This window comes from Bombina bombina, chromosome 6 (assembly GCF_027579735.1).
Source record: "Bombina bombina isolate aBomBom1 chromosome 6, aBomBom1.pri, whole genome shotgun sequence".
NCBI classification, from domain to species: domain Eukaryota; kingdom Metazoa; phylum Chordata; class Amphibia; order Anura; family Bombinatoridae; genus Bombina; species Bombina bombina.
Window position 1 is genome coordinate 763,072,290 of NC_069504.1, and position 14,478 is coordinate 763,086,767.

At 35.9% G+C, this 14,478-nt stretch overlaps 2 non-coding genes across 2 annotated transcripts; both read right to left on the bottom strand.

The window, feature by feature from the left end:
- Positions 1-743: 743 nt before the first annotated feature.
- On the bottom strand, positions 744-841 carry LOC128665412 (small nucleolar RNA U13). The gene has a single exon (XR_008403164.1). It is a non-coding gene; the product is annotated as a small nucleolar RNA U13 (small nucleolar RNA).
- An 8,063-nt stretch (positions 842-8,904) lies between these two features.
- LOC128665413 (small nucleolar RNA U13) lies at positions 8,905-9,001 on the bottom strand. Its single transcript, XR_008403165.1, has one exon. It is a non-coding gene; the product is annotated as a small nucleolar RNA U13 (small nucleolar RNA).
- Positions 9,002-14,478: the final 5,477 nt, after the last annotated feature.

Consider the following 14,478-nt stretch of genomic DNA (forward strand, 5'->3'; position numbering starts at 1 on the left):
CTTCATTACCTATTCCCCAGTTTTGCTTAACCAACACGGTTATAATAATTTACTTTTTCCCTCTGTGATTACCTTGTATCTTAGCCTTTGCAAACTGCCCCCTTTATTTGAGTACTTTTGTCAGACTTGCATTTTAGCCAATTAGTTCCCTCTCATAAGTAACTCCACGGGTACAAGCACAGTATTATCTATATGGCACGGACAAACTAACATCCCCTAGCTGTGAAAAAAAATATGAGACGGTCTTCAATGGTTTAGAAAATAATATATGAGCCTAACTAGGTTTAGCTTTCAACAAAGAATATTAAGAGAACAAAGTAAATTTGATGATAAGCGTAAATTGGAAAGATGTTTAAAAATGCATAACCAATCTGAATCATAAAGGTTTAATTTTGACAAAACTGTCCCTTTAAGAGTTCAAAGTGACACTGGAAAACCAAGTCACTTTCATGTGCAATGCAGAGTAGGCATTACACTTGATCTTACTTACATCACACTAAGCAGGGAGTCAACTTCTGGTCTCCCCTATGACACTTAAGAAGGGCTTTGGAGAGCACAAGCACGGGAGAACCTCAGGATCCCCTTCAAACAATAATACACAGCCCTCCCCAACCAAGGCCTCACACAACCTGCTTAAAAAGATTTTGGGTGACCTTGGAAAACCACAACACCAGATCTTCACTTCTACTCCTTTAAACTACTAAGTCTTTATTTCTATTTTCTAAAGTTGACTTCTAGTTCTAAATCAGAAGGGTAATTGTGTCAGGTCGTAACATAAGGGAAGACGCATTTCATGCAACTGCATGACCACCCACTCATTCTGTGTAAGAACCAGAATGATCAAACTGTTTTTTTTCTTGCAAAACAATTACCCAACCTAATGTATTTCTGTTTAAAGTAATGGTGATTATTATTATTTATTATTTCGCTACCAAACCTTACTGTTTCCATCGTTCAAATGATATTTTCTTACATTTTTATAATTTCCACAAATACATTTTAAGAAATTGTCTTGTTACAAATGATATTTACAGAGAGAGGTGCACTCACAGGAACAAACAACTGGCTCAATACCATTGTTAAATCCACAAAAAGAACAGCACCATCCAAAGGTTAGTTAAAAGTGTATCTTTATTGGGACATCTCCAAACACAGCACAAAACACGACGTTTCGGTCAGATGACCTTAATCATGTGGTTAAAAACAAGACCTATAACCACTCCTTATATACCCACCTTGGGGGAGGTGATAATTACCTATACAGGTGAATTTTATACATTCTATTTCAACATTGAACTCTTTAGCACCCTCTAGTGGTAAAACAAGGTCATTTATCATTCTTACATATTACTTGGCAAACTCACAGAAAAAAACAGAAAAAAAGGGATGACAGTATATATACATACATAATTACTTATAACATTTCAATAGATATATGAAAAAATACAAAACCCCTGAGGAAAGATATGATAATATCCCACACATATATGATTAAAATAAATGTTTTCAACCACATAGCCAATATGTTGACAGAAATGAATAAATCTCAAGTGGAACTAGCTCACATTGTAATGTTCCAATCTATCTCTTTATTCATTCCATATGGAATGAGGGATTGCAGAGTATAAATCCAAAAAGTCTCTCTACTTTTTAATAATTTTTGTCTATTCCCCCCTCTTCTTGGTCTCTTAACTTGCTCAATTATTTGAAATCTCAATTGAGAAATATTATGTCCTGCAGTCAAAAAATGATTGGCAACAGGGGCTTCTTTAATGCCACACCGTATGTTAGATTTATGTTCATTTATTCTATCTCTTATTCTCCTAGTCGACTCTCCTATGTAAATTTTGGAACAAGGACATTTAATTAAATAGATTATATAATCAGAGTTGCAAGTAAAGAAGCCTGGTATTTTATATTTCCTTCCATTAAGAGGGTGAAGAAAACTATCCCCTCTAATGATATTATTACAATTACAGCAATTGAGACAGGGGAAACACCCTAACTTGGGAGTAGATAACACTGTTTGAACTTGTTTCTTTTTTGGACCTATATCTGCTTTTATTAATGAATCTTTAATATTTTTACATCGCCTGTATGCAGGCATAGGTAACTGTTGGAAATCAATAACATTAGGATTCAAATCTTTGATGGTGGACCAATGTTTCTTAATAATGTTATTGATCTTATTACTTAAAGGGTTAAATCTAGATATTAAAATCATACGTTTATTTTTATTCTTCTCTTGTCTCTTGTCTAAATTATATTCTCCTTTAAGAATAGTTTGTCTGGGAATATTTTCTACTTCTTTAATATGGCGTTCAATCAAGGGCTTTGGATAACCCCTCTGTAGAAACAGATTACCCATTTCTCTAAGTCTATTGTGAGCTAGCTGATCATCTGAAACAATTTTTTTAACTCTTAAAAGCTGACTCTTGGGAAGACTGTTAATAAGAGGTGGATAGTGTGCACTTTCATATTTCAATAGGTTGTTCCTATCACTTTCTTTCCTAAATAAATCAACCTTTAGTTCTCTACCATTCTTTTGAATAGTAGTATCCAAAAAATCTATAGATACCTCACTACATACCAATTTAAGTTTAATGTGTCTAGTTGAAATATTGAGGTCATCTACAAAGGACTGCAGTGAGCCAATGTCACCCCCCCATATGCCAAAAATATCGTCTATATATCTATACCAACATAATCCATATTTTTGGAATGCTTTCTGAGTGTATACAAACCTCTCTTCATAAGTATTCATAAAGACATTGGCATATGTGGGGGCGACATTGGATCCCATTGCAGTCCCCTGGCATTGAATGTAAAAAGTATCCTGAAAACGAAAATAATTGTGGTATAAAATTAACTGTAGTAGCTCAAGAATAAAATGACATTGAGAACTAGAGAATTTACCACTAGACATAATGGTTTGTTTCATTGCACCCATCCCACTCTCATGTGTGATTGATGTATACAATGATGTTACATCTAATGAGAATAAGATAAATTTGTCACTTTGTAATTCTAAGGAATCTAACTTTGTTATAAAATCCCCAGTATCCCTAATGTAAGACATAGATTGAGTAGCAAACGGTCTTAGTACTCTGTCAAGAAATGTTATAAGTAATTATGTATGTATATATACTGTCATCCCTTTTTTTCTGTTTTTTTCTGTGAGTTTGCCAAGTAATATGTAAGAATGATAAATGACCTTGTTTTACCACTAGAGGGTGCTAAAGAGTTCAATGTTGAAATAGAATGTATAAAATTCACCTGTATAGGTAATTATCACCTCCCCCAAGGTGGGTATATAAGGAGTGGTTATAGGTCTTGTTTTTAATCACATGATTAAGGTCATCTGACCGAAACGTCGTGTTTTGTGCTGTGTTTGGAGATGTCCCAATAAAGATACACTTTTAACTTACCTTTGGATGGTGCTGTTCTTTTTGTGGATTGGACATTATTGGAGGTCATTGGCAGGACCTGGATACGTGCACCTCCCTGCAGATTGATGCTGTTTTCATTCTTCCATATATTTGATATATTGACTGCCTTGGATTACGTGCATCACTGCTGCTGTGTTATATTATAAGCATAATGGAATTAAATGGGACTGAACCTCTAAGCAAAACGTTTACTTACAGTGACTTGGAAGCCTCACGGATTACTACCCTGGTGCGGGGTTCAAGAACTTTTTTACAAACCCCACCGGTTGAAAATTCATCCAGAGAATATGAAAGAATATCCAAAAAGAATCTAGCCTATGACCTACATGCCACTACATTGGCAGAATACTATCGAGTCCGACGGATCCCTAGAGGGCTAGGTATGAATGTTAGACCTACTCTGATGTGTGAAAATAAAGAATATTGTGAAAAGTTTACTCACATACTCAACAAATGTTCCTTTGATTTGCTGGTACTAACTGTGGAGTACTTACAGCGAGATTTAGATGTGCAGAAAGAAGAGTTGACAAGATTGGAGAGTGTACTGAAAGCCTCTTTGTCATCTGAAGATCTGGACAAACTTCTGACATCTGTCAAGACAACTATTACAGAGTTGAAGACAACGATAGAGAGCCGGAAACGACAAAAGTTCCATAGAGATGAAGAAGATTACAGAAACGATAATGTGTATCGTTGGAAGAAGGACACTCAGGATGATGGAAAAAGATCAGGCGCACTCCATTGGCGGAGACAACGCCGTTGGCGTAATGACGACACTAGCCAATCATCATCAGCCAATACGTCGGGGGACTCAGACGGGAGCGGAAGAGGAAGCGAGGCGGCCGCAAACACCGCCGCAAGCAAGAAGAAGTCAGCTGCGAAAGCACCAAAAGCCCAGAGAATAACTCGCAGCAAAGAACATCAGAGCAACCGGAACTAACGGTAAACATCTCTGCATATGCTCTTAATGATGTCGAAAGAGAAGTACTACAGAAAGGACTATCCTTTTGTCCGGTTGCTCTGATGTTCTTTGCTGCGAAAGCACCAAAAGCCCAGAGAATAACTCGCAGCAAAGAACATCAGAGCAACCGGAACTAACGGTAAACATCTCTGCATATGCTCTTAATGATGTCGAAAGAGAAGTACTACAGAAAGGACTATCCTTTTGTCCGGTTGCTAAATGTGACTTTTTTGAACTACAACGTGATCTTTTTTCTTTTTTCAGGAATATTAAGTTAAAGGCATATTTTGCAACATTAGAGTCTAAGAGTAATGACATATTGAGATGTAATGAATTGCTGCATGATGAAAATCCCTTATCTTTAAACACTTTAGATCTTAAAAACAAAAGTTCTTTTACACCTAATGTCTATAACAATAGCATTGAAACATTTATACAGCTAGTGTTAAGGGATATCAATATATTGAAAGAGAAAAATCGTATATCTATAACATCTAATATGCATAAGAATTTCTCTAAGGCTGAATGGCTTGCCCTGTCTAAATTAAAGGAGAATAAAGATATTATTTGTAAACAGGCCGACAAGGGTGGCGCAACTGTCATCCTAGATAAAACATACTATATACAAGAAATTGAGAAACAACTTTCAGACCAGAATGTATATAAGGTTTTGAATACTGATCCATCTTTTGGGATCAAGAAATGTCTTGTTAACTGTGTGAATAGGGCAGTGTGTAATGGACTTATTTCTGTAAAAGAACAGAAGTATTTAATACCTGATTCATTCTCTATACCAGTCCTTTACACACTGCCCAAAATACACAAAGATAGTTGTGCTCCACCTGGAACCCCCATAGTAGCCAGCACAGATTCTATTCTATCTAATGTATCTAAATATCTTGACAGAGTACAAAGACCGTTTGCTACTCAATCTATGTCTTACATTAGGGATACTGGGGATTTTATAACAAAGTTAGATTCCTTAGAATTACAAAGTGACAAATTTATCTTATTCTCATTAGATGTAACATCATTGTATACATCAATCACACATGAGAGTGGGATGGGTGCAATGAAACAAACCATTATGTCTAGTGGTAAATTCTCTAGTTCTCAATGTCATTTTATTCTTGAGCTACTACAGTTAATTTTATACCACAATTATTTTCGTTTTCAGGATACTTTTTACATTCAATGCCAGGGGACTGCAATGGGATCCAATGTCGCCCCCACATATGCCAATGTCTTTATGAATACTTATGAAGAGAGGTTTGTATACACTCAGAAAGCATTCCAAAAATATGGATTATGTTGGTATAGATATATAGACGATATTTTTGGCATATGGGGGGGTGACATTGGCTCACTGCAGTCCTTTGTAGATGACCTCAATATTTCAACTAGACACATTAAACTTAAATTGGTATGTAGTGAGGTATCTATAGATTTTTTGGATACTACTATTCAAAAGATTGGTAGAGAACTAAAGGTTGATTTATTTAGGAAAGAAAGTGATAGGAACAACCTATTGAAATATGAAAGTGCACACTATCCACCTCTTATTAACAGTCTTCCCAAGAGTCAGCTTTTAAGAGCTAAAAAAATTGTTTCAGATGATCAGCTAGCTCACAATAGACTTAGAGAAATGGGTAATCTGTTTCTACAGAGGGGTTATCCAAAGCCCTTGATTGAACGCCATATTAAAGAAGTAGAAAATATTCCCAGACAAACTATTCTTAAAGGAGAATATAATTTAGACAAGAGACAAGAGAAGAATAAAAATAAACGTATGATTTTCATATCTAGATTTAACCCTTTAAGTAATAAGATCAATAACATTATTAAGAAACATTGGTCCACCATCAAAGATTTGAATCCTAATGTTATTGATTTCCAACAGTTACCTATGCCTGCATACAGGCGATGTAAAAATATTAAAGATTCATTAATAAAAGCAGATATAGGTCCAAAAAAGAAACAAGTTCAAACAGTGTTATCTACTCCCAAGTTAGGGTGTTTCCCCTGTCTCAATTGCTGTAATTGTAATAATATCATTAGAGGGGATAGTTTTCTTCACCCTCTTAATGGAAGGAAATATAAAATACCAGGCTTCTTTACTTGCAACTCTGATTATATAATCTATTTAATTAAATGTCCTTGTTCCAAAATTTACATAGGAGAGTCGACTAGGAGAATAAGAGATAGAATAAATTAACATAAATCTAACATACGGTGTGGCATTAAAGAAGCCCCTGTTGCCAATCATTTTTTGACTGCAGGACATAATATTTCTCAATTGAGATTTCAGATAATTGAGCAAGTTAAGAGACCAAGAAGAGGGGGGAATAGACAAAAAATATTAAAAAGTATGGAATGAATAAAGAGATAGATTGGAACATTACAATGTGAGCTAGTTCCACTTGAGATTTATTCATTTCTGTCAACATATTGGCTATATGGTTGAAAAAATTTATTTTAATCATATATGTGTGGGATATTATCATATCTTTCCTCAGGGGTTTTGTATTTTTTCATATATCTATTGAAATGTTATAAGTAATTATGTATGTATATATACTGTCATCCCTTTTTTCTGTTTTTTTCTGTGAGTTTGCCAAGTAATATGTAAGAATGATAAATGACCTTGTTTTACCACTAGAGGGTGCTAAAGAGTTCAATGTTGAAATAGAATGTATAAAATTCACCTGTATAGGTAATTATCACCTCCCCCAAGGTGGGTATATAAGGAGTGGTTATAGGTCTTGTTTTTAATCACATGATTAAGGTCATCTGACCGAAACGTCGTGTTTTGTGCTGTGTTTGGAGATGTCCCAATAAAGATACACTTTTAACTTACCTTTGGATGGTGCTGTTCTTTTTGTGGATTGGACATTATTGGAGGTCATTGGCAGGACCTGGGTACGTGCACCTCCCTGCAGATTGATGCTGTTTTCATTCTTCCATATATTCAATACCATTGTTAGCCTGTTCTATGGCGATTTACCACCCAGGTGGAGCTATTTAGCCCAGTAATTCTTTTCACAGAGTAGAACTTTCCTGTAGTGAATCAGTCTGATCCCGCCTATTTCTCTATGGGAAAAAGGGGCAACCAGACGTGGACTCCTTGCTCAGTGTGCTTAGAGGAATATGGCTACACCTCACTGATGAGGCCCAATGAAGGCTGAGACGATTGTCTGGGGTTGCTGTGTTCCTTGTTCAGAGAGGAATTGCCTGGTATTTTGGCGCTGGACTGACCGTAATAGGCGGGATCAGACTGATATATTACAGGAAAGTTCTTCTCTGTGAAAAGCATTACTGGGCTAAAAAGCTGCACCCAGGTGGTAATTTGCCATAGAACAGGCTAACAATGGTATTGAGACAGTTGTTAGTTCCTGTGGGTGCACTGCTTTCTGTACAAATTATATTTACTATGCTAATATATACACCAATTTTTACAAATCCACCTGCAATACTTTTAAATGGTTAAAATTTAAAGGGAGATTAAACTCTTAAAATGTATATCATGCATTTGAGAGAGCACTTTTCATACATCTAAACAATATTTTTGTTGTTGTTGTTTTAATAATTCTGTCTTTATTGTATGTTCAACAGTGAAGAACAAAAAATAACTTTTCATATTTTACTCATTCATCATGTGGCTAATGGTAAAGTTTAAATTTTAACCATTTAAAAGTATTGCAGGTGGATTTGTAAAAATAGGTGTTTATATTAGCATAGTACATTTTATTTGTAACAAGACAATTTGTTAAAATGTATTTTGGGAAATTATAACAATATAAGAAAATGCAATATGAACAGTGGAAACAATAAGGTTTTGGTAGCAAAATAATAATAATGATAATAATAATCACCATTACTAAAAAGAATGACATTAGATTGGGTAATTGCTTTGCAAGAAAACATGTTATCCCTAACATGCACCAAATTACAAATATTTATTTAGAAGTGATAACTGCTATATTATTCTATTCTCAAACGAAGGGAGACATAATTTACATTTTTTTTAAATTATTTTTATATATATATTTATATCTTCAATTCTTCTTATTGATTGAGCTTTGGGAGATAATATCTGCATGTTTTTTACCTTAAAGGGACACTGAACCCAAATTTTTTCTTTCGTAGTTCATGTAACTTTCTAATTTATTCCTATTATCAATTTTCCTTTGTTCTATTGCCACCTTTATTTGAAAAATAATGCATCTAAGCTTTTGTTTGGTTCAGAACTCTGGACTTTTTTATTGGTGGATGAATGTATCCACCAATCTGCAAGAACAACCCAGGTTGTTAACCAAAAATGGGCCAGCATCTAAACTTACATTTTTGCATTTCAAATAAATATACCTAGCGAATGAAGAAAATTTGATAATAGGAGTAAATTAGAAAGTTGCTTAAAATGTCATGCTCTATCTGATCCACAAAAATGTGGGTTCAGTGTTCCTTTAACTTAATTCCAGTTGATTTCTAGTTCTAAATCAGAAAGGTATTGCGTCAGATCACAACATAAGGGAAGACACATTTCATGCAACTGCATGACCACCCACTCATCCTATGCAAGGACAAAAAGGATCAAAATCTTTTCTTGCAAAACAATTACCCAACCAAATGCATTTCTGTTTAAAGTAATGGTGATGATTATTATTATTATTATGCTACCAAAACTGTATTGTTTTCCCTGTTCAAATTATATTTTTTAACATTGTTATAATTTCCACAAATATACTTTAAAAAATTGGGTTACAAATAATATTTACTATGCTAATCTATACACCCATTTTTACCAATCAACCTGCAATACTTTTGAATGGTTAAAAGTTAACGGGACATTTAACTCTTAAAATGTATATCATGCATTTGACAGAGCACTTTTAAACATCTTAACAATATTTTTTGTTGGTTTAATAATTATTTATTTATTGTCTGTGCAACAGTGAAGAACAAAAAATAACAACTTTTCTCATTTTACTGCTCATTCATCATGTGGCTAATAGTACAAAGTTACTCCAATTTAATCCCTAACAAGTTATAACTACAAGCACCGCCAAATAACAAATATTTACCTAAAAGCAATAAATACTAAATTATTCTAATCCTCAAAAGAAGGGAGAAATCTTTTACAATTTTTTATTTATTATTTTTATAAATTTATTTTTGATTGAGCTTTTAGAGATAATATTAAGGTGTTTTTTATTATTTCAAGGTCAATATTATCTACAGATACAAAGAACAGCTATGGGTTCAAATGTTGCTCTAATTCTGCCAATATTTTTTTATAAATATTTTTATGGCAGGTATCTCACAGATGACGTTTCAGACTAAACAGGTTAAATGAACCTAGAAGAGTTTCAGACAGAGAATTTTTATTAAAAAGGAGGGATTTATTTTATTTTTAGCGCTTTATTGAAATAAAATCAGTCTACAAATCATTACTTATTTATATAATGGTTTACATAAAAAAACTAACACAATGACCCAGAACAGGAATAAACCAATGTCATAACTGTAAACTTACATGACTTAAAGGGACACTCAAGTCAAAATTAAACTTTGATAGTTGAGATAACGCATGCAATTTTAAACACATTTCCAAATTACCTCCATTAACACATTGTGCACAGTCTTTTTATATTTACACTTTTTCAGTCACTAGCTCCTACTGAGCATGTGCAAGAATTCACAGAATATAGGCATATGCATTTGTGATTGGCTGATGGTTGTCACATGATACAAGGGGAGTGAAAATAGACATAACTGAAATTTGTCAGAACAAAGTCTGCTACTCAATTGAAGTTCAGACTAAGAGCTATTGCATTGTCTTTTTATCATGCATTTGTTGATTATGTAAATCTACTGTATTTACCTGTCCTTTAACCCTGTAACGCCATTAGGACGTTGTATTTCGTCCAAATTTTGCTGGGCTTTAGCGCCGAAGGCCGAAATACAACGTCCTAACCGCTTGGCTTTCCTGAAGCTACTGGCGCTTCCCTGTTGGGATCGCGGTCTGGAGAGCGTGCCTAGCATCATATGGACACCCCCTGAGCGATCCCATCATTGAAATCTCGTGATCACGTGCACGATCACGAGATTTCAATTTGTTTACATCGGAACAGTTGTTCCGATGTAGACACATTAACCCCGGCACGAAAGGGTTAAAGAAGCACAGTAACTAAGGATATTGTAACTAGGTCCAATGTCCACAGTTATAGTACAGCTCTTTTTAATAAGTTGTCTTTTCTTTTCCACTGTGTCTTAGATTAGAAACAAAAATAAGTGAAGCTATATAATCCAAGTCTTATAAAACACATAAACTTAAAACCAAAACTGTACTAAATATTAGTATTCTGAGATGTTCATTGCACCTTGCAATTATGATTTTCCTATTTAGGGTAGAAAATGCCTGTAGTGAGGAGTGTGAGAGGACAGATATGAGGGTGAATGAAGAATATTTAGTTAGAGGATTAAAGGAAACTAATCCTGTCTCTATAACTATTTTTAATATGGCTAATTATTCTGGTATTGTAATACTGCCATCTAGTGGGTAAAAAAGAAAGTTAATATCAATAGGCAGGAAAATAATTTTACTGTTAGGGATTTACAGGTGAGCAGATGACCTTTTCTAAATCAAGACAGGAGATGACCCCTTGACCCCTTGAACATAACATTTCCTCCATCCGCTGCCCAGGCTTTGAGATAAGGGCCAAAATGTTGGGTAAAAGTATTTCTCCCATTACGGTTATAATATGTCTAAGATTGTAGGCCTGTAAAAGCAGTGAAAAATAGCATAGATACAATGTGGTTTCTATTGCCTCGGTAGGATAATTCTATCTGCAACATAGTCATAGGTTCTATGAAAAATGCTTATAATAAAGGACTACACATGTGTAGAATAAAGAGAAACACAAAACAGAACAAAGTAGAGTGAAACAATTACTTACTCTATGTAGTTACCATCAACTTCGAGGCGCGTTTAGAATGGCAATAATAGATTGTATATATATTATCAGCCCCAAGAGTCTGACTGCTGATAAAACCTGGCCATGGTGCAGTCCTGAAAATTTCTATGTGGAGGTTAAGTTAGCCAGTTCATTGAACCCGAAAGTTTCAGTGTTGCATCGGCTGGCGGTACTTTTGGTAAGCTCCAGGACCATGGGGCGCCATACAATTTTTTGGGGACTTCAATTAGCAAAATGTGTTCATCACAAAAGCGGTGTTGTTAGATGGGTAGCGTGTCATCACAATGCTCGTGGCTGTCCGGAACCCCCCACAAGCATCCATAAAGGCACATCGTGCATTGGTGTCTTTCCCAAATGAATAGACATAGACATGCTATCGGTGCCTGTCCCGCCTGCAGAGGCATATTTGATACTCTGGTGCGTTTCGAGAATGATGATGATGTAAAAGATGAACGCTGCTCACTGGTGCAGGGATGTATGAAAGTGGAGCTTGCAGCGTTAGTAGGTGAGTTGCATAAACTTGTTGAGGGTTTCATTGTAGAGTAAAATTCTCTAGGCAGAAAGATTGCGTTATTCAGTCGTTTAGGCCTCCCTTGTTGGTTACTTGTTGCAGCTGCACACATGGCTGAAATGAGGCCATTTAAGGAATTTGCATCGGAGCTCCATCAGGTGTTGTATGTATTATGCGTCTTGCACAATAGTAACTCAGCAACTCAGAATGAATATATTTTCTTCCCCCATTTAGACCAATATATATATATTAATTCATACATACATACACTACACTACAATGGGGCTCTATCAAGTATTTTTAGCATGAGTCTCTCAAAGTTCTTAAGTAGTTGGCTGCAGTGATTTTGCGAACCTGTATCCTCCATGGGGGCATTTTCGGCTGTTGTATTGTGAGGATTATAGGCGTTTCTGCTCTCTTCCTTGTTTACAAAGCATGGGTGCTTCTGTGTTCAGTTAAGGCAGGTTACCTAGGGGTACAGAGGGGGTGCTTTGCCTAATTGTTATCCGCCGCCTTAGGCCTCTGTCATCTGATCCTGTGCTCTAGTGTCAGGAATGCAGCAAATACCATGATATATAGCGCACTACTAAGTACTACTATTGTATAAATGGCAAATGATGAATTATTACTTTAGAATGTCTCCAAAAATCATCGGATTAACGGATGCTCGGCTAAAGCTCTAGAGAAGTGCACCTGTTCGGGATCGCTGTTTGGACATGGCCCCCCATTGTTTTTTCTTTTTTTATCATTATTATTTTTATGCACTACAGAAATGTACATTTTACAGAAGTAATAAGCAGGAATGAGGCAGGAACACCGCTTTATTGAAAATAATTTGAACAAAGTAAAATCAAATCAAATTATTTAGTAATCATTGGAATTTATTGGTAATTTTACCCAAAATTCATTTGTCAATACAAATCATAATGAAGTCTGATCTGGAATATTGAGTGGACAGTGCACTTAAGAGGGCCCTCTGTTGGATATCACGATCTCCTGGAATCAGCAGCATTATGTGGAAGCTAAAGACAGTGCAAACTAGGAAGGACTGGACCTGGGCACCGCAGTTAAGTGACACCAGCCCACCAATGAATGTCTTCCCCCATTTACACCAATAAATATTAATTCATACTACATACACTACAATTTACCAGGCCTTGAGTTGAGAATCACTGATATATGCAACACAGAAAAGGTAGTACACTTGATCATATTAACAGCTGATTTCTCCCATAATACTTAGGGAGACCCAACTAGCGACCACCACAAACTCAGGTGTCTTTTCGTACAAGATTATTCTGTGCTCCTACACTCTGCTAGAAAGAATTCCGAGTGATACAGGTATACCTCACTTTACAGCGCTTCACTTTACAGCGCTTCGCTAATACAGTGCTTTGTGGAGCTGAAGTTCAACCTCCTAGGATTTTAAGACAGTGCTGTAATCTTCGTGAGATTGCAAGAAAAGTGACTGGCACCATTTTATTATGCTCAGTTCACTCTGTTTACAGCATTACAGTGCAATCTGTGTCTCAGTGCTATACTCTGGCAAATTGTACTACAGTAATTGTCACTATTTTACAGGTACAGTATTTATTGAATACTGTGCTGTGCGAGTGTTAAACTAAACTTAGCACTATTGTACACGTAATATAAGTTAGTTAAAACATGTTTTTAAGTTTTTAAACACACTGGCAAGTGAAAAGAAAGCTAAAACTGCCTTGTTTCACTTTAAGGCGGTTTTCACTTTACATCGGGGCACCGGTCCCTAACCCGCTGTATGAGCGGGGTATACCTGTACTAGAAAACCACTGCAATATCAGGTCTTCCCTACTAATCCCATATGCACTGCAGGCTAGATATTCCTCTTTTCTTTTTTTTTCTCTTGAGATAGAACTGGCAAGGACTCCAAATCTTGTCCCCTCCATGAAATTTAGGGAGACCCCAAAGGGCTCTGGAGGGCACAAACACATGCAAGGGAATACAATAAAAATTCAGGAGGTGACTGTCCCTTTAATAGCAAGGTGTGGGAGGCATTGGTTGGGGGAGGACTGTGCATTCTTGCCAAGGGGGGTCCTGAGGTTTCAGGACCCCCCTTGGCAAGAATGCACAGTCCTCCCCAACCAATGCCTCCCACACCTTGCTATTAAAGTGACAGTCAACTCCTGAATTTGTATTGTTTAAAAAGATATATAATCCCTTCATTAACTATTCCCCATTTTTTGCATAACCAACACAGTTATATTCCTGCCAGGACTCATTTGTCTACATCAGCACAAAGGTCCAATGTAAACAAAAAAGTAAAACTTGAAATAATGTAATTGTTGCATGATTTTAATGATATAGGAAGCAGCTACTGTTTTAGGACAGCCAAGCAACTAGGACGTTCCATGCTGTACTAACAGCGCTAAAGCCCAGCATGGTTAGGACGGCATGGAACGTCCTAATGCCGGGAAGGGGTTAATAAACTTTTTACATCTGTGAATACTTTGTATCTAAACCTCTGCAGGCAGCCCCCTTATAGCAGTTCTTTTGACAGACTTCCATTTTACCCAATTAGTGCTGACTCCTAGGTAAATCCACAGG